The sequence below is a fragment of the Primulina tabacum genome, chromosome 10 (assembly GCF_025594145.1).
Source record: "Primulina tabacum isolate GXHZ01 chromosome 10, ASM2559414v2, whole genome shotgun sequence".
Lineage (NCBI taxonomy): Eukaryota > Viridiplantae > Streptophyta > Magnoliopsida > Lamiales > Gesneriaceae > Primulina > Primulina tabacum.
Window position 1 is genome coordinate 36001852 of NC_134559.1, and position 18377 is coordinate 36020228.

At 43.3% G+C, this 18377-nt stretch overlaps 19 non-coding genes and 4 pseudogenes across 19 annotated transcripts; all 23 read left to right on the top strand.

The window, feature by feature from the left end:
• The first annotated feature begins 537 nt into the window (after positions 1 to 537).
• Positions 538 to 656, top strand: LOC142507392 (5S ribosomal RNA). Its single transcript, XR_012805651.1, has one exon. It is a non-coding gene; the product is annotated as a 5S ribosomal RNA (ribosomal RNA).
• Positions 657 to 1296: 640 nt separating this feature from the next.
• LOC142516060 (5S ribosomal RNA) lies at positions 1297 to 1415 on the top strand. Its single transcript, XR_012811875.1, has one exon. It is a non-coding gene; the product is annotated as a 5S ribosomal RNA (ribosomal RNA).
• A 683-nt stretch (positions 1416 to 2098) lies between these two features.
• On the top strand, positions 2099 to 2216 carry LOC142510262 (5S ribosomal RNA). The gene has a single exon (XR_012808385.1). It is a non-coding gene; the product is annotated as a 5S ribosomal RNA (ribosomal RNA).
• Positions 2217 to 2898: 682 nt separating this feature from the next.
• LOC142515310 (5S ribosomal RNA) lies at positions 2899 to 3017 on the top strand. The gene has a single exon (XR_012811163.1). It is a non-coding gene; the product is annotated as a 5S ribosomal RNA (ribosomal RNA).
• A 683-nt stretch (positions 3018 to 3700) lies between these two features.
• LOC142514487 (5S ribosomal RNA) lies at positions 3701 to 3818 on the top strand. The gene has a single exon (XR_012810377.1). It is a non-coding gene; the product is annotated as a 5S ribosomal RNA (ribosomal RNA).
• A 682-nt stretch (positions 3819 to 4500) lies between these two features.
• On the top strand, positions 4501 to 4619 carry LOC142508039 (5S ribosomal RNA). The gene has a single exon (XR_012806272.1). It is a non-coding gene; the product is annotated as a 5S ribosomal RNA (ribosomal RNA).
• A 678-nt stretch (positions 4620 to 5297) lies between these two features.
• LOC142510617 (5S ribosomal RNA) lies at positions 5298 to 5417 on the top strand (annotated as a pseudogene).
• Positions 5418 to 6100: 683 nt separating this feature from the next.
• Positions 6101 to 6219, top strand: LOC142517212 (5S ribosomal RNA). The gene has a single exon (XR_012812970.1). It is a non-coding gene; the product is annotated as a 5S ribosomal RNA (ribosomal RNA).
• A 681-nt stretch (positions 6220 to 6900) lies between these two features.
• Positions 6901 to 7019, top strand: LOC142516133 (5S ribosomal RNA). Its single transcript, XR_012811944.1, has one exon. It is a non-coding gene; the product is annotated as a 5S ribosomal RNA (ribosomal RNA).
• Positions 7020 to 7700: 681 nt separating this feature from the next.
• Positions 7701 to 7819, top strand: LOC142513785 (5S ribosomal RNA). Its single transcript, XR_012809713.1, has one exon. It is a non-coding gene; the product is annotated as a 5S ribosomal RNA (ribosomal RNA).
• A 683-nt stretch (positions 7820 to 8502) lies between these two features.
• Positions 8503 to 8621, top strand: LOC142515850 (5S ribosomal RNA). The gene has a single exon (XR_012811672.1). It is a non-coding gene; the product is annotated as a 5S ribosomal RNA (ribosomal RNA).
• A 681-nt stretch (positions 8622 to 9302) lies between these two features.
• Positions 9303 to 9421, top strand: LOC142517232 (5S ribosomal RNA). Its single transcript, XR_012812989.1, has one exon. It is a non-coding gene; the product is annotated as a 5S ribosomal RNA (ribosomal RNA).
• A 679-nt stretch (positions 9422 to 10100) lies between these two features.
• On the top strand, positions 10101 to 10219 carry LOC142513219 (5S ribosomal RNA). Its single transcript, XR_012809178.1, has one exon. It is a non-coding gene; the product is annotated as a 5S ribosomal RNA (ribosomal RNA).
• Positions 10220 to 10900: 681 nt separating this feature from the next.
• LOC142512415 (5S ribosomal RNA) lies at positions 10901 to 11018 on the top strand (annotated as a pseudogene).
• Positions 11019 to 11666: 648 nt separating this feature from the next.
• On the top strand, positions 11667 to 11785 carry LOC142508801 (5S ribosomal RNA). Its single transcript, XR_012807004.1, has one exon. It is a non-coding gene; the product is annotated as a 5S ribosomal RNA (ribosomal RNA).
• Positions 11786 to 12466: 681 nt separating this feature from the next.
• On the top strand, positions 12467 to 12585 carry LOC142513053 (5S ribosomal RNA). Its single transcript, XR_012809019.1, has one exon. It is a non-coding gene; the product is annotated as a 5S ribosomal RNA (ribosomal RNA).
• Positions 12586 to 13233: 648 nt separating this feature from the next.
• Positions 13234 to 13352, top strand: LOC142509093 (5S ribosomal RNA). Its single transcript, XR_012807281.1, has one exon. It is a non-coding gene; the product is annotated as a 5S ribosomal RNA (ribosomal RNA).
• A 679-nt stretch (positions 13353 to 14031) lies between these two features.
• LOC142516684 (5S ribosomal RNA) lies at positions 14032 to 14150 on the top strand. Its single transcript, XR_012812466.1, has one exon. It is a non-coding gene; the product is annotated as a 5S ribosomal RNA (ribosomal RNA).
• Positions 14151 to 14757: 607 nt separating this feature from the next.
• On the top strand, positions 14758 to 14876 carry LOC142510226 (5S ribosomal RNA). Its single transcript, XR_012808351.1, has one exon. It is a non-coding gene; the product is annotated as a 5S ribosomal RNA (ribosomal RNA).
• A 681-nt stretch (positions 14877 to 15557) lies between these two features.
• Positions 15558 to 15676, top strand: LOC142510248 (5S ribosomal RNA). The gene has a single exon (XR_012808372.1). It is a non-coding gene; the product is annotated as a 5S ribosomal RNA (ribosomal RNA).
• Positions 15677 to 16273: 597 nt separating this feature from the next.
• LOC142510599 (5S ribosomal RNA) lies at positions 16274 to 16391 on the top strand (annotated as a pseudogene).
• Positions 16392 to 16969: 578 nt separating this feature from the next.
• On the top strand, positions 16970 to 17088 carry LOC142512141 (5S ribosomal RNA). The gene has a single exon (XR_012808810.1). It is a non-coding gene; the product is annotated as a 5S ribosomal RNA (ribosomal RNA).
• Positions 17089 to 17768: 680 nt separating this feature from the next.
• LOC142511253 (5S ribosomal RNA) lies at positions 17769 to 17887 on the top strand (annotated as a pseudogene).
• Positions 17888 to 18377: the final 490 nt, after the last annotated feature.

An 18377-nucleotide genomic window follows, 5' to 3' on the forward strand; every position in this document is an offset into this window, starting at 1 on the left:
TGTAAACGGGCAAACGAACGAGACTCATTACTCCGCAATGAGCTGGCGAGATTTTAGCCGAATTCCTTCTCTAAAACCCTCTAATTTGCGATTTTCCGCTTCTGTTAAGCTTCCGTTTCCTCGAAAAATCCGTTTAGGAAGTTCGAAATTCGATTTCGGTTCCACTTTATCGTATCCCAGGTATAATAAAAGTTTTACATTCGCTATTTTCTTCTTCTTATTTTTTTCCTATTTTCTGGGAACATTTAGCGATTTTTGTTGTCGTGAGCCGGTTCTGTGCGGAAGGGTATGACCCAGATTACTCAGGAGACGGTTAACTCATTAAAAACAATTATTTCGAAATGTTTTATCCATAATTTGCGTAAACGGTCGCGACACGAGGTCTTCACAGGGAGGTCACCCATCCTAGCTCTACCATCGCGCCAGAACGCTTAACTTCATGGTTTTGATTGGGCGAGAGCAGTGCTGCGTGTTGTCCATCGTCGCCCGCTTCACACGTACGCGAGGCATATAAGAATAAAAATCACACTCAATGTGGGGTGCGATCATACCAGCACTAATGCACCGAATCCCATCAGAACTCCGAAGTTAAGCGTGCTTGGGCGAGACCAGTACTAAGATGGGTGACCCCATGGAAAGTCCTCATGTTGCACCTCTTTTCGTGTTTTTCTATTTTTGATTACTTGTTGACAGATGACTTTTGACTCAAATAATCTGAATCTCGATCGGGACCAGATAAGACATGTGAAATCAATGTAGCTCGGGCACTGCCGGATTTGGACAAAATTGTAGGCTAATTTGATTGTAAACGGGCAAACGGACGAGACTCATTACTACGCAATGAGCTGACGAGATTTTAGCCGAATTCCTTCTCTAAGACCCTCTAATTTGCGATTTACCGCTTCTATTAAGCTTTCGTTTCCTCGATAAATCCGCTTAGAAAGTTTGAAATTCGATTCCGGTTCCATTTTATTGTATCCCAAACATAATAATTGCTTTACATTCGCTATTTTCTTCTTTTTACGTGAGCCGGTTCTATGCAGAAGGGTATTACGTAGATTACTCCGGAGACGTTTAACTCATTAAAAACAATTATTTTGACTGTTTTATCCATAATTTACGTAAACGATCGTGACACGAGTACTTCCCAGGGAGGTTACCCATCCTAGCTCTCCCATCGCACTAGAACGCTAAACTTCATGGTTCTGATTAGGCGAGAGCAGTGCCTCGTGTTGTCCATCGTCGCTTTCTCCACACGTACTCTTGGGATATAAGAATAAACATCCACTCAATGTCGGGTGCGATCATACCAGCATTAATTCACCGGATCCCATCAGAACTCCAAAGTTAAGCGTGCTTGGGCGAGAGCAGTACTAGGATAGGTGACCCCCAGGGAACTCCTCGTGTTGCACCCCTTTTCGTGTTTTTCTATTTTTGATTACTTGTTGACAGACGATTTTCGGCTCAAATCATCTGAATCTCGATCGGGACCTGATAAGACATGTGAAATCAACGTAGCTCGGGCACTGCCGGATTCGGACAAAATTGTAGCCTAATTTGATTGTAAACGGGCAAACGAATGAGACTCATTACTCCGCAATGAGCTTGGGAGATTTTAACCAAATTCCTTCTCTAAGACCCTCTAATTTGCGATTTTCCACTTCTGTTAACCTTCCGTTTCCTCGAGAAATCCGCTTAGCAAGTTCGAAATTCGATTTCGGTTCCACTTTATCGCAACCCATGCATAAGAAAAGCTTTACATTCGCTATTTTCTTCTTCTTATTTTTTTCCTATTTTCTGGGAACATTAAGCGATTTTTGTTGTCGTGAGCCGGTTCTATGCCGAAGAGTATTACCCAGATTACTCCGGAGACAGTTAACTAATTAAAAACAATTATGTCGACTGTTTTTTCCATAATTTACGTAAACGGTCACGACCCGAGGACTTCCACGGGAGGTCACCCATCATAGCTCTGCCATCGCGCCAGAACACTTAACTTCATGGTTCTGATTGGGCGAGAGCAGTGCCGCGTGTTGTCCATCGCCGCCCGTTCCACCCGTACTCGAGGGATATAAGAATGAACATTCAACTCAATGTCTGGTACGATCATACCAGCACTAATGCACCGGATCCCATCAGAACTCCGAACTTAAGCGTGCTTGGGCGAGAGCAGTACTAGGATTGTTGACCCCTGGGAAGTCCTCGTGTTGCACCTTTTTTCGTGTTTTTCTATTTTTGATTACTTGTTGACATATGTTTTTCGGCTCAAATCACTTGAATCTCGTTCAGGACCAGATAAGACATGTGAAATCAACGTAGCTCGAACATTGCCGGATTTGGACAAAATTGTAGTCTAATTTGATTGTAAACGGGCAAACGAACGAGACTTTTTACTCCGCAATGAGCTGGCGAGATTTTAGCCGAATTTCTTCTCTAAAACCCTCTAATTTGCGATTTTCCGCTTCTGTTAAGCTTTCATTTCCTCGAGAAATCCGCTTAGGAAGTCCAAAATTTATTCCGGTTCCATTTTATTTTATCCGAGGCATAATAATAGCTTTACATTCGCTATTTTTTTCTTCTTATTTTTTTTTCTGTTTTCTGGGAATAATTAGTGATTTTTTTTGTCGTGAGCCGGTTTTATGCAGAAGGGTATTACGTAGATTACTCCGGAGACGTTTAACTCATTAAAAACAATTATTTCGACTGTTTTATCCATAATTTACGTAAACGGTCGTGACACGAGTACTTCCCAGAGAGGTTACCTATCCTAGCTCTCCCATCGCACTAGAACGCTAAACTTCATGGTTCTGATTAGGCGAGAGCAGTGCCTCGTGTTGTCCATCGTCGCTTTCTCCACACGTACTCTTGGGATATAAGAATAAACATCCACTCAATGTCGGGTGCGATCATACCAGCACTAATTCACCGGATCCCATCAGAACTCCAAAGTTAAGCGTGCTTGGGCGAGAGCAGTACTAGGATAGGTGACCCCCAGGGAACTCCTCGTGTTGCACCCCTTTTCGTGTTTTTATATTTTTGATTACTTGTTGACAGACGATTTTCGGCTCAAATCATCTGAATCTCGATCGGGACTTGATAAGACATGTGAAATCAACGTAGCTCGGGCACTGCCGGATTCGGACAAAATTGTAGCCTAATTTGAATGTAAACGGGCAAACGAATGAGACTCATTACTCCGCAATGAGCTTGGGAGATTTTAACAAAATTCATTCTCTAAGACCCTCTAATTTTCGATTTTCCACTTCTGTTAACCTTCCGTTTCCTCGAGAAATCCGCTTAGCAAGTTTGAAATTCGATTTCGGTTCCACTTTATCGCAACCCATGCATAAGAAAAGCTTTACATTCGCTATTTTCTTCTTCTTATTTTTTTCCTATTTTCTGGGAACATTAAGCGATTTTTGTTGTCGTGAGCCGGTTCTGTGCCGAAGAGTATTACCCAGATTACTCCGGAGACAGTTAACTAATTAAAAACAATTATGTCGACTGTTTTTTCCATAATTTACGTAAACGGTCACGACCCGAGGACTTCCACGGGAGGTCACCCATCATAGCTCTGCCATCGCGCCAGAACACTTAACTTCATGGTTCTGATTGGGCGAGAGCAGTGCCGCGTGTTGTCCATCTCCGCCCGTTCCACACGTACTCAAGGGATATAAGAATGAACATTCAACTCAATGTCTGGTGCGATCATACCAGCACTAATGCACCGGATCCCATCAGAACTCCGAAGTTAAGCGTGCTTGGGCGAGAGCAGTACTAGGATGGTTGACCCCTGGGAAGTCCTCGTGTTGCACCCCTTTTCGTGTTTTTCTATTTTTGATTACTTGTTGACATATGATTTTCGGCTCAAATCACTTGAATCTCGATCAGGACCAGATAAGACATGTGAAATCAACGTAGCTCGAACATTGCCGGATTTGGACAAAATTGTAGCCTAATTTGATTGTAAACGGGCAAACGAACGAGACTTTTTACTCTGCAATGAGTTGGCGAGATTTTAGCCGAATTTCTTCTCTAAAACCCTCTAATTTGCGATTTTTCGCTTCTGTTAAGCTTTCATTTCCTCGAGAAATCCGCTTTGGAAGTCCAAAATTTATTCCGGTTCCATTTTATTTTATCCCAGGCATAATAATAGCTTTACATTCGCTATTTTCTTATTCTTATTTTTTTTTCTGTTTTCTTGGAATACTTAGCGATTTTTGTTGTCGTGAGCCGGTTCTATGCAGAAGGGTATTACGTAGATTACTCCGGAGACGTTTAACTCATTAAAAACAATTATTTCGACTGTTTTATCCATAATTTACGTAAACGGTCGTGACACGAGTACTTCCAAGGGAGGTTACCCATCCTAGCTTTCCCATCGCACTAGAACGCTAAACTTCATGGTTCTGATTAGGCGAGAGCAGTGCCTCGTGTTGTCCATCGTCGCTTTCTCCACACGTACTCTTGGGATATAAGAATAAACATCCACTCAATGTCGGGTGCGATCATACCAGCACTAATTCACCGGATCCCATCAGAACTCCAAAGTTAAGCGTGCTTGGGCGAGAGCAGTACTATGATAGGTGACCCCCAGGGAACTCCTCGTGTTGCACAAATTTTCGTGTTTTTCTATTTTTGATTACTTGTTGACAGACGATTTTCGGCTCAAATAATCTGAATCTCGATCGGGACAAGATAAGACATGTGAAATCAACGTAGGTCGGACACTGCCGGATTTGGACAAAATTGTAGCCTAATTTGATTGTAAACGGGCAAAGGAACAAGACTCATTGCTCCGCAATAAGTTGACGAGATTTTAGCCGAATTCCTTCTCTAAGGCCCGCTAATTTGCGATTTTCCGCTTCTGTTAACTTCCGTTTCCTCGATAAATCCGCTTAGGAAGTTCGAAATTCGATTTCGGTTCCACTTTATCGTATCCCAGGCATAATAAAAGCTTTACATTCGCTTTTTTCTTCTTTTTATTTTTTTCCTATTTTCTGGGAACATTTAGCGATTGTTGTCGTGAGCTGGTCTGTGCGGAAGGGTATGACCCAGATTACTCCGGAGACGGGTAACTCATTAAAAACAATTATTTCGAATGTTTTATCCATAATTTATGTAAACGGTCGCGACACGAGGTCTTCCCAGGGAGGTCACCCATCCTAGCTCTGCCATCGCACCAGAACGCTTAACTTCATGGTTCTGATTGGGCGAGAGCAGTGCCGCGTGTTGTCCATCGCCGCCCGCTCCACACGTACTCGAGGGATATAAGAATAAACATCCCACTCAATGTCGGGTGCGATCATTTCTCGCACTAATGCAGCAGATCCCATCAGAACTCCGAAGTTAAGCTTGCTTGGGCGAGAGCTGTACTAGGATGGGTGACCCCCTGGGAAATCCTCGTGTTGCACCCTTTTTCGTGTTTTTCTATTTTTGATTACTTGTTGACAGATGATTTTCGGCTCAAATCACTTGAATCTCGATCGGGACCAGATAAGACATGTGAAATCAACGTAGCTCGAACATTGCCGGATTCGGACAAAATTGTAGCCTAATTTGATTGTAAACGAGCAAACGAACGAGACTTATTACTCCGCAATGAGCTGGCGAGATTTTAGCCGAATTTCTTCTCTAAAACCCTCTAATTTGCGATTTTCCGCTTCTGTTAACCTTCCGTTTCGTCGAGAAATCCGCTTAGGAAGTTTGAAATTTGATTTCGGTTCCACTTTATCGCAACCCATGCATAAGAAAAGCTTTACATTCGCTATTTTCTTCTTCTTATTTTTTTCCTATTTTCTGGGAACATTTTGCGATTTTTGTTGTCGTGAGCCGGTTCTGTGCGGAAGGGTATGACGCAGATTACTCCGGAGACGGTTAACTCATTAAAAACAATTATTTCGAATGTTTTATCCATAATTTATGTAAACGGTCGCGACACGAGATCTTCCCAGGGAGGTCACCCTTCCTAGCTCTGCCATCGCGCCAGAATGCTTAACTTCATGGTTCTGATTGGGCGGGAGCAGTGCCGCGTGTTGTCCATCTCTGCACGCTCCACACGTACGCGAGGCATATAAGAATAAAAATCCCACTCAATGTGGGGTGCGATCATACCATCACTAATGCACCGGATCCCATCAGAACTCCGAAGTTAAGCGTGCTTGGGCGAGACCAGTACTAGGATAGGTGACCCCCAAGGAACTCCTCGTGTTGCACCCCTTTTCGTGTTTTTCTATTTTTGATTAGTTGTTGACAGACGATTTTCGGCTCAAATAATCTGAATCTCGATCGGGACTAGATAAGACATGTGAAATCAACGTAGGTCGGACACTTCCGGATTTGGACAAAATTGTAGCCTAATTCGATTGTAAACGGGCAAACGAACGAGACTCATTGCTCTGCAATGAGCTGCCGAGATTTTAGCCGAATTCCTTCTTTAAGGCCCTCTAATTTGCGATTTTCCGCTTCTGTTAACTTCCGTTTCCTTGAGAAATCCGCTTAGGAAGTTCGAAATTCGATTTCGGTTCCACTTTATCGTATCCCAGGCATAATAAAAGCTTTACATTCGCTATTTTCTTCTTCTTATTTTTTTCCTATTTTCTGGGAACATTTAGAGATATTTGTTGTCGTGAGCCGTTTCTGTGCGGAAGGGTATGACCCAGATTACTCCGGAGACGGTTAACTCATTAAAAACAATTATTTCGAATGTTTTATCCAAAATTTATGTAAACGGTCGTGACACGAGTTCTTCCCAGGGAGGTCACCCATCCTAGCTCTGCCATCGCGCCAGAATGCTTAACTTCATGGCTCATTTGGGCGAGAGCAGTGCCGCGTGTTGTCCATCGCCGCCCGCTCCACACGTACGCGAGGCATATAAGAAAAAAAATCCCACTCAATGTGGGGTGCGATCATACCAGCACTAATGCACCGGATCCCATCAAAACTCCGAAGTTAAGCGTGCTTGGACGAGAGCAGTACTAAGATGGGTGACCCCCTGGTAAGTCCTCGTGTTGCACCCTTTTTCGTGTTTTTCTATTTTTGATTACTTGTTGACAGATGATTTTCGGCTCAAATCACTTGAATCTCGATCGGGACCAGATAAGACATGTGAAATAAACGTAGCTCGAACATTGCCAGATTTGGACAAAATTGTAGCCTAATTTGGTTGTAAACGGGCAAACGAACGAGACTTATTACTCCGCAATGAGCTGGCGAGATTTTTGCCGAATTTCTTCTCTAAAACCCTCTAATTTGCGATTTTCCACTTCTGTTAAGCTTTCGTTTCGTCGAGAAATCCGCTTAGGAAGTCCGAAATTGATTCCGGTTCCATTTTATTTTATCCTAGGCATAATAATAGCTTTATATTCGCTATTTTCCTCTTCTTATTTTTTTCTATTTTATGGGAATACTTAGCGATTTTTGTTGTCGTGAGCCGGTTCTGTGCGGAAGGGTATGACGCAGATTACTCCGGAGACGGTTAACTCATTAAAAACAATTATTTCGAATGTTTTATCCATAATTTATGTAAACGGTCACGACACGAGGTCTTCCCAAGGAGATCACCCATCCTAGCTCTGCCATCGCGCCAGAATGCTTAACTTCATGGTTCTGATTGGGCGAGAGCAGTGCCGCGTGTTGTCCATCTCCGCCCGCTCCACACGTACGCGAGGCATATAAGAATAAAAATCCCACTCAATGTGGGGTGCGATCATACCAGCACTAATGCACCGGATCCCATCAGAACTCCGAAGTTAAGCGTGCTTGGGCGAGACCAGTACTAGGATAGGTGACCCCCAGGGAACTCCTCGTGTTGCACCCCTTTTCGTGTTTTTCTATTTTTGATTACTTGTTGACAGACGATTTTTGGCTCAAATAATCTGAATCTCTATCGGGACCTGATAAGACATGTGAAATCAACGTAGCTCGGGCACTGCAGGATTCGGACAAAATTGTAGCCTAATTTGATTGTAAACGGGCAAACGAACGAGACTCATTACTCCGCAATGAGCTTGCGAGATTTTAACCAAATTCCTTCTCTAAGACCCTCTAATTTGCGATTTTCCACTTCTGTTAACCTTCCGTTTCCTCGAGAAATCCGCTGAGGAAGTTCGAAATTTGATTTCGGTTCCACTTTATCGCAACCCATGCATAAGAAAAGCTTTACATTCGCTATTTTCTTCTTCTTATTTTTTTCCTATTTTCTGGGAACATTTAGCAATTTTTGTTGTCGTGAGCCGGTTCTGTGCGGAAGGGTATGACGCAGATTACTCCGGAGACGGTTAATTCATTAAAAACAATTATTTCGAATGTTTTATCCATAATTTATGTAAACGGTCGCGACAAGAGGTCTTCCCAGGGAGGTCACCCATCCTAGCTCTGCCATCGCGCCAGAATGCTCAACTTCATGGTTCTGATTGGGCGGGAGCAGTGCCGCGTGTTGTCCATCTCCGCCCGCTCCACACGTACGTGAGGCATATAAGAATAAAAATCGCACTCAATGTGGGGTGCGATCATACCAGCACTAATGCACCGGATCCCATCAGAACTCCGAAGTTTAGCGTGCTTGGGCGAGACCAGTACTAGGATAGGTGACCCCCAGGGAACTCCTCGTGTTGCACCCCTTTTCGTGTTTTTCTATTTTTGATTACTTGTTGACAGACGATTTTCGGCTCAAATAATCTGAATCTCGATCGGGACAAGATAAGACATGTGAAATCAACGTAGGTCGGACACTGCCGGATTTGGACAAAATTGTAGCCTAATTTGATTGTAAACGGGCAAACGAACGAGACTCATTACTCCGCAATGAGCTGGCGAGATTTTAGCCGAATTCCTTCTCTAAGGCCCTCTAATTTGCGATTTTCCGCTTCTGTTAACTTCCGTTTCCTCGAGAAATCCGCTTAGGAAGTTCGAAATTCGATTTCGGTTCCACTTTATCGTATCCCAGGCATAATAAAAGCTTTACATTCGCTATTTTCTTCTTCTTGTTTTTTTCCTATTTTCTGGGAACATTTAGAGATGTTTGTTGTCGTGAGCCGGTTCTGTGCGGAAGGGTATGACCCAGATTACTCCGGAGACGGTTAACTCATTAAAAACAATTATTTCGAATGTTTTATCCATAATTTATGTAAACGGTCGCGACACGCGGTCTTCCCAGCGAGGTCACCCATCCTAGCTCTGCCATCGCGCCAGAATGCTTAACTTCATGGCTCATTTGGGCGAGAGCAGTGCCGCGTGTTGTCCATCTCCGCCCGCTCCACACGTACGTGAGGCATATAAGAATAAAAATCGCACTCAATGTGGGGTGCGATCCTACCAGCACTAATGCACCGGATCCCATAAGAACTCCGAAGTTAAGCGTGCTTGGGCGAGACCAGTACTAAGATGGGTGACCCCCTGGTAAGTCCTCGTGTTGCTCCCCTTTTCGTGTTTTTCTATTTTTGATTACTAGTTGACAGATGATTTTCGGCTCAAATAATCTGAATCTCGATCGGGACCAGATAAGACATGTGAAATCAACGTAGCTCGGGCACTGCCGGATTTGGACAAAATTGTAGGCTAATTTGATTGTAAACGGGCAAACGAACGAGACTCATTACTCCGCAATGAGATGGCGATATTTTAGCCGAATTCCTTCTCTAAGACCCTCTAATTTGCGATATAATGCTTCTGTTAAGCTTTCGTTTACTCGAGAGATCCGCTTAGGAAGTTCGAAATTCGATTCCGGTTCCACTTTATCGTATCTCAGGATTAATAATAGCTTTACATTCGCTATTACCTTCTTATTTTTTTCCTATTTTCTGGGAAAATTTAGAGATTTTTGTTGTCGTGAGCCGGTTTTGGGCAGAAGGATATGACGCAGATTACTCTGCAGATGGTTAACTCATTAAAAACAATTATTTCAACTGTTTTAGCCATAATTTACGTAAACCGTCGCGACACAAGGACTTTCCAGGGATGTCACCCATCCTAGCTCTACCATCGCGCCAGAACGCCTAACTTCTTGGTTCTGATTGGGCGAGAGCAGTGCCGCGTATTTTCCATCGCCGCCCGCTCCACACGTACTCGAGGGATATAAGAATAAACATCCACTCAATGTCCGGTGCGATCATACCAGCACTAATGCACCGGATCCCATCAGAACTCCGAAGTAAAGCGTGCTTGGGCGAGAGCAGTACTAGGGTGGGTGACCCCCTGGGAAGTCCTCGTGTTGCACCTCTTTTCGTGTTTTTCTATTTTTGATTACTTGTTGACAGACGATTTTTGGCTCAAATCATCTGAATCTCGATTGGGACCAGATAAGACATGTGAAATCAACGTCGCTCGGGCACTGCCGGATTTGGAAAAATTGTAGCCTAATTTGATTGTAAACGGGCAAACGAACGAGACTCATTATTCCGCAATGAGCTGGCGAGATTTTAGCTGAATTCCTTCTCTAAGACCCTCTAATTTGCGATTTTCCGCTTCTTTTAAGCTTCTGTTTCCTCGAGAAATCCGCTAAGGAAGTCCGAAATTTGTTTATGGTTCCATTTTATCGTATCTCAGGCATAATAATAGCTTTACATTCGCTATTTTCTTCTTCTTATTTTTTTCCTATTTCTGGGAACATTTATCGATTTTTGTTGTCGTGAGCCGGTTCTGTGCGGAAGGGTATGACGCAGATTACTCCGGAGACGGTTAACTCATCAAGAACAATTATTTCGACTGTTTTATCCATAATTTATGTAAACAATCGCGACACGAGGACTTCCCAAGGAGGTCACCCATCCTAGTTCTGCCTTCGCGCCAGAACGCTTAACTTCAAGGTTCTGATTGGGCGAGAGCAGTGCCGCGTGTTGTCCATCGCCGCCCGCTCCACACGTACGCTAGGCATATAAGAATAAAAATCCCACTCAATGTCGGGTGTGATCATACAAGCACTAATGCACCGAATCCCATCATAACTCCGAAGTTAAGCGTGTTGGGCGAGACCAGTACTAGTATGGGTGACTCCCTGAGAAGTCCTCGTATTGCACCTCTTTTCGTGTTTTTCTATTTTTGATTACTTGTTGACAGACGATTTTCGGCTCAAATCATCTGAATCTCGATCGGGACCAGATAAGACGTGAAATCAACGTAGCTCGGGCACTGCCGGATTTGGACAAAATTGTAACCTAACTTGATTGTAAACGGGCAAACGAATGAGACTCATTATTTCGCAATGAGCTGGCGAGATTTTAGCTGAATTCCTTCTCTAATACCCTCTAATTTACGATTTTCTGCTTCTGTTAATCTTCCGTTTCATCGAGAAATCCGCTTAGGAAGTCCGAAATTCGATTCAGGTTCCATTTTATCGTATCCTAGGAATATTAATAACTATGTATTCGCTATTTTCTTCTTCTTAATTATTTTTCTATTTTCTGGGAACATTTAGCATATTTTGTTGTTGTGAGCCGGTTCTGTGCGGAAGGGTATGACGCAGATTATTCCGGAGACGGTTAACTCATTAAAAACAATTATTTCGACTGTTTGCTCTATAATTTACGTAAACGATCACGACACGAGTATTTCCCAAGGAAGTCACCCATCCTAGCTCTGACATCGCGCAAGAACGCTTAACTTCATGGTTCTGATTGGGCGAGATCACTACCTCGGGGGATATAAGAATAAACATCCCTCTCAATGTCGGGTGCGATCATACCATCACTAATTCACCGGATCCCATCAGAACTCCGAAGTTAAGCGTGCTTGGGCGAGAGCTATACTAGGATGGGTGACCCCCTTGGAAGTCCTCATGTTGCACCCTTTTTAGTGTTTTTCTTTTGTTGATTACTTGTTGACAGACGATTTTCGGCTCAAATAATCTGAATCTTTTTCGGGACCAGATAAGACATGTGAAATCAACGCAGCTCGGGCACTGCCGGATTTGGACAAAATTGTAGGTTAATTTGATTGTAAACGGGCAAAAGAACGAGACTCATTCTACGCAATGAGCTGGCAAGATTTTAGCCGAATTCCATCTCTAAGACCCTCTAATTTGCGATTTTCCGCTTCTGTTAAGCTTCCGTTTCCTCGAGAAATCCGCTTAGGAAGTCCGAAATTCGATTCTAGTTCCATTTTATCGTATCCCAAGCATAATAATAGCTTTACATTCCCTATTTTCTTCTTCTTATTTTTTTTGTATTTTCTGGGAACATTTGGCGATTTTTGTTGTCGTGAGCCTGTTCTGAGCGGAAGGGTATTACGTAGATTACTCCGTAGAAGTTTACCTCATTAAAAACAATTATTTCGACTGTTTTATCCATAATGTACGTAAACGGTCGCAACACAAGGACTTCCCAGGGAGGTCACACATCCTAGCTCTGCCATCGCGCCAGAACGCTTAACTTCATGGTTCTGATTGGGCAAGAGCAGTGCCGCGTGTTGCCCATCGCCGCCCACTCCACACGTACTCGAGGGATATAAAAATAAACATCCCACTAAATTCGGGTGCGATCATACCAGCACTAATGCATCGGATCCCATCAGAACTCCGAAGTTAAGCGTGCTTGGGCGAGAGCAGTACTAGGATGGTTGACCCCCTGGGAAGTCCTCGTGTTGCACCCCTTTTCGTGTTTTTCTATATTTGATTACTTGTTGACATGTGATTTTCGGCTCAAATCATATGAATCTCGATCGAGATCAGATAAGACATGTGAAATCAACGCAGCTCGGGCACTGCCGGATTTGAACAAAATTGTAGCCTAATTTGATTGTAAACGGGCAAACGAACGAGACTCATTACTCCGCAACGAGGTGGCGAGATTTTAGCTGAATTCCTTCTCTAAGACCCTCTAATTTGCGATTTTCCGCTTCTATTAAGCTTCCGTTTCCTCGATAAATCCGCTTAGGAAGTTCGAAATTCGATTCCGGTTTCATTTATCGTATCCCAGGCATAATAATAGTTTTACATTAGCTATTTTCTTCTTCTTAATTTGTTTATATTTTCTGGGAACTTTTATCAATTTTTGTTGTTGTGGGCCGGTTCTGTGCGGAAGGGTATGACGTAGATTATTCCGGAGACGGTTAACTCATTAAAAACAATTATTTCGACTGTTTTCTCTATAATTTACGTAAACGGTCACGACACGAGTACTTCCCAAGGAGGTCACCCATCCTAGCTCTGACATCGCGCAAGAACGCTTAACTTCATGGTTCTGATTGGGCGAGATCAGTGCCTCGAGGGATATAAGAATAAACATCCCTCTCAATGTCGGGTGCGATCATACCATCACTAATTCACCGGATCCCATCAGAACTCCGAAGTTAAGCGTGCTTGGGCGAGAGCTATACTAGGATGGGTTACACCCTGGGAAGTCCTCGTGTTGCACCCTTTTTAGTGTTTTTCTTTTGTTGATTACTTGTTGACAGACGATTTTCGGCTCAAATAATCTGAATCTTTTTCGGGACCAGATAAGACATGTGAAATCAACGCAGCTCGGGCACTGCCGGATTTGGACAAAATTGTAGGTTAATTTGATTGTAAACGGGCAAAAGAACGAGACTCATTCTACGCAATGAGCTGGCAAGATTTTAGCCGAATTTCTTCTCTAAGACCCTCTAATTTGCGATTTTCCGCTTCTGTTAAGCTTCCGTTTCCTCGAGAAATCCGCTTAGGAAGTCCGAAATTCGATTCTGGTTCCATTTTATCGTATCCCAAGCATAATAATAGCTTTACATTCCCTATTTTCTTCTTCTTATTTTTTTTGTATTTTCTGGGAACATTTGGCGATTTTTGTTGTCGTGAGCCTGTTCTGAGCAGAAGGGTATTACGTAGATTACTCCGTAGAAGGTTACCTCATTAAAAACAATTATTTCGACTGTTTTATCCATAATGTACGAAAACGGTCGCGACACAAGGACTTCCTAGGGAGGTCACACATCCTAGCTCTGCCATTGCGCCAGAACGCTTAACTTCATGGTTCTGATTGGGCAAGAGCAGTGCCGCATGTTGCCATCGCCGCCCACTCCACACGTACTCCAGGGATATAAGAATAACATCCCACTCAATTCAAGTGCGATCATACCAGCACTAATGCATCGGATCCCATCAGAACTCCGAAGTTAAGCATGCTTGGGCGAGAGCAGTACTAGGATGGTTGACCCCCTGGGAAGTCCTCGTGTTGCACCCCTTTTCGTGTTTTTCTATATTTGATTACTTGTTGACATGCGATTTTCGGCTCAAATCATATGAATCTCGATCGAGATCAGATAAGACATGTGAAATCAACGTAGCTCGGGCACTGCCGGATTAGAACAAAATTGTAGCCTAATTTGGTTGTAAACGGGCAAACGAACGAGACTCATTACTCCGCAACGAGGTGGCGAGATTTTAGCTGAATTCCTTCTCTAAGACCCTCTAATTTGCGATTTTCCGCTTCTATTAAGCTTCCGTTTCCTCGATAAATCCGCTTAGGAAGTTTAAAATTCGATTCCGGTTCCATTTTATCGTATCCCAGGCATAATAATAGTTTTACATTCGCTATTTTCTTCTTCTTAATTTTTTTTATATTTTCTGGAAACATTTAGCAATTTTTGTTGTTGTGAGCCGGTTCTGTGCGGAAGGATATGACGCAGATTATTCCGGAGACGGTTAACTAATTAAAACAATTATTTCGACTGTTTTCTCTATAATTTACGTAAACGGTCACGACACAAGTACTTCCCAAGGAGGTCACCCATCGCCGCCCGCTCCACACGTACTCGAGGGATATAAGAATAAACATCCCACTCAATGTCGGGTGCGATCATACCATCACTAATTCACCGGATCCCATCAGAACTACGAAGTTAAGCGTGCTTGGGCGAGAGCTATACTAGGATGGGTGACCCACTGGGAAGTCCTCGTGTTGCTCCCTTTTTAGTGTTTTTCTTTTGTTGATTACTTGTTGACAGACGATTTTCGGCTCTAATAATCTGAATCTTTTTCGGGACCAGATAAGACATGTGAAATCAACGCAGCTCGAGCACTGCCGGATTTGGACAAAATTGTAGGTTAATTTGATTGTAAACGGGCAAAAGAACGAGACTCATTCTACGCAATGAGCTGGCGAGATTTTAGCCGAATTCCTTCTCTAAGACCCTCTAATTTGCGATTTTCCGCTTCTGTTAAGCTTCCGTTTCCTCGAGAAATCCGCTTAGGAAGTCTGAAATTCGATTCTGGTTCCATTTTATCGTATCCCAAGCATAATAATAGCTTTACATTCCCTATTTTCTTCTTCTTATTTTTTTTGTATTTTCTGGGCACATTTGGCGATTTTTGTTGTTATGAGCCTGTTCTGAGCGGAAGGGTATTACGTAGATTACTCCGTAGATGGTTAACTCATTAAAAACAATTATTTCTACTGTTTTATCCATAATTTACGTAAACGATCGCGACACAAGGACTTCCCAGAGAGGTCACACATCCTAGCTCTGCCATCGCGCCAGAACGCTTAACTTCATGGTTCTGATCGGGCAAGAGCAGTGCCGCGTGTTGCCCATCGCCGCCCACTCCACACGTAGTCGAGGGATATAAGAATAAACATCCCACTCAATGTCGGTGCTATCATTCCAGCACTAATGCACCGGATCCCATCAGAGCTTCGAAGTTAAGCTTGCTTGGGCGAGAGCAGTACTAGGATGGGTGACCCCCTGGGAAGTCCTGGTGTTGCATCTCTTTTTGTGTTTTTCTATTTTTGATTGATTACTTGTTGACAGACGATTTTCGGCTCAAATCATCTGAATCTCGATCGAGACCAGATAAGACATGTGAAATAACACTAGCTCGGTCACTGCGGGATTTGGACAAAATTGTAGCCTAATTTGATTGTAAACGGGCAAACGAACGAGACTCATTACTCCGCAACGAGCTGGCGAGATTTTAGCCGAATTCCTTCTCTATGACCCTCTAATTTGCGATTTTCCGCTTCTGTTAAGATTCCGTTTCCTCGAGAAATCCGTTTAGGAAGTTCGAAATTCGATTCCGGTTCCATTTTATCGTCTCTCTGGCATAATAATAGCTTTACATTTGCTATTTTCTTCTTCTTATTTTTTTTTTCTATTTTCTGGGAACATTTAGCGATTTTTGTTGTCGTAAGCCGGTTCTGTGCGGAAGGGCATTACGTAGATTAATCCGAAGACGGTTAGCTCTGCCATCGCGCCAGAACGCATAACTTCATGGTTCTGATTGGGCGAGAGCAGTGCTGCGTGTTGTCCATCGCCGTCCGCTCCACACGTACTCGAGGATATAAGAATAAAAATCCCACTCAATGTCGGGTGCGATCATACCAGCACTAATGCACCGGATCCCATCAAAACTCCGAAGTTAAGCGTGCTTGGGCGAGAGCAGTACTATGATGGGTGGCCCCCTGGGAAGTCCTCGTGTGAAATCAACGTAGCTCGGGCATTGCCAGATTTGGACAAAATTGTAGCCTAATTTAATTGTAAACGGGCAAACGAACGAGATTCATTCCTCCGCAATGAGATGGCGTGATTTTAGCCGAATTTCTTCTCTAAGACTCTCTAATTTGCGATTTTCCGCTCCTGTTAAGCTTTCGTTTCCTCGAGATATCCGCTTAGGAAGTCCGAAATTTGATTTCGGTTCCTTTTTATCGTATCCCAAGCATAATAATAGCTTTACATTCTCTATTTTCTTCTTCTTATTTTTTTTCTATTTTCTGGGAACATTTAGCAATTTTTGTTGTCGTGAGCCGGTTCTGAGCAGAAGGGTATTACGACGATTACTCCGGAGACGTTTAACTCATTAAAAACAATTATTTCGACTGTTTTATCCATAATGTACGACTGCCACGAGGACTTCCCAGGGAGGTCACCCATCCTAGCTCTGCCATCGCGCTAGAAAGCTAAACTTCAAGGGTCTGATTGGGCGAGAGCAGTGCCGCATGTTGTCCATCGCCGCCCGCTCCACACGTACTAGAAGGATATAAGAATAAACATCCCACTAAATGTCGGGTGCGATCATACCAGCACTAATGCACCGGATCCCATCAGAACTCCGAAGTAAAGCGTGCTTGGGCGAGAGCAGTACTAGGATGGGTGACTCCCTGGGAAGTCCTCGTGTTGCACCCCTTTTCGTATTTTTCTATTTTTGATTACTTGTTGACAGACGATTTTTGGCTCAAATCATCTGAATCTCGATCGGGATCAGATAAGACATATGAAATCAACGTAGCTCGGGCAATGCCGGATTTGGACAAAATTGTAGCCTTATTTGATTGTAAACGGGCAAACGAACGAGACTCATTACTTCGCAATGAGCTGGCGAGATTTTAACGGAATTCCTTCTCTAAGACTCTCTAATTTGCGATTTTCCGCTTTTGTTAAGATTCCGTTTCTTCGAGAAATCCGCTTAGGAAGTTCGAAATTCGATTTCGGTTCCATTTTATCAGATCCAGGCATAATAACAGCTTTACATTCGCTATTTTATTCTTCTTATTTTTTTTATTTTCTGGGAACATTTAGCGATTTTTGTTGTCGTGAGCATGTTCTGTGCGGAAGCGTATTGCGTAGATTACTCCGGAGACGGTTAACTCACTAAAAACAATTATTTCGACTATTTTATCCTTAATTCACGTAAACGGTCGCGACACGAGGACTTCCCAGGGAGGTCACCTATCCTAACTCTACCATCGCGCCAGAACGCTTAACTTCATGGTTCTGATTGGGCGAGAGCAGTGCCGCGTGTTGTCCATCGTCGCCCGCTCCACACGTACTCGGGGGATATAAAAATAAACATCCCACTCAATGTCGGGTGCGATCATACCAGCACTAATGCACCGGATCCCATCAGAATTCCGAAGTTATGCGTGCTTGGTCGAGAGCATTACTATGATGGGTGACCCCCTGGGAAGTCCTCGTGTTAAACCTCTTTTCGTGTTTTTCTATTTATGATTACTTGTTGACAGACGATTTTCGGTTCAAATTATCTGAATCTCGATCGGGATCAGATAAGACATGTGAAATCAACGTAGCTCGGGCACTGCCGGATATGGACAAAATTGTAGCCTAATTTGTTTGTAAATGGGCAAACGAACGAGAGTCATTACTCCGCAACGAGGTGGCGAGATTTTAGCCGAATTCCTTCTCTTAGACCCTCTAATTTGCGATTTTCCGCTTCTGTGAAGCTTCCGTTTTCTCGAGAAATCCGGTTAGGAAGTTCGAAATTCGATTCCGGTTCCATTTTATCGTATCCTAGGCATAATAATAGCTTTACATTCGCTATTTTCTTCTTCATATTTTATTTTCTATTTTCTCGAAACATTTAGCAATTTTTGTTGTCGTGAGCTGGTTCTGTTCTGAAGGGTTTGACAATTTTTGCGACATGAGAATTTCCAGGGAGGTAACCCATCCTAGCTCTG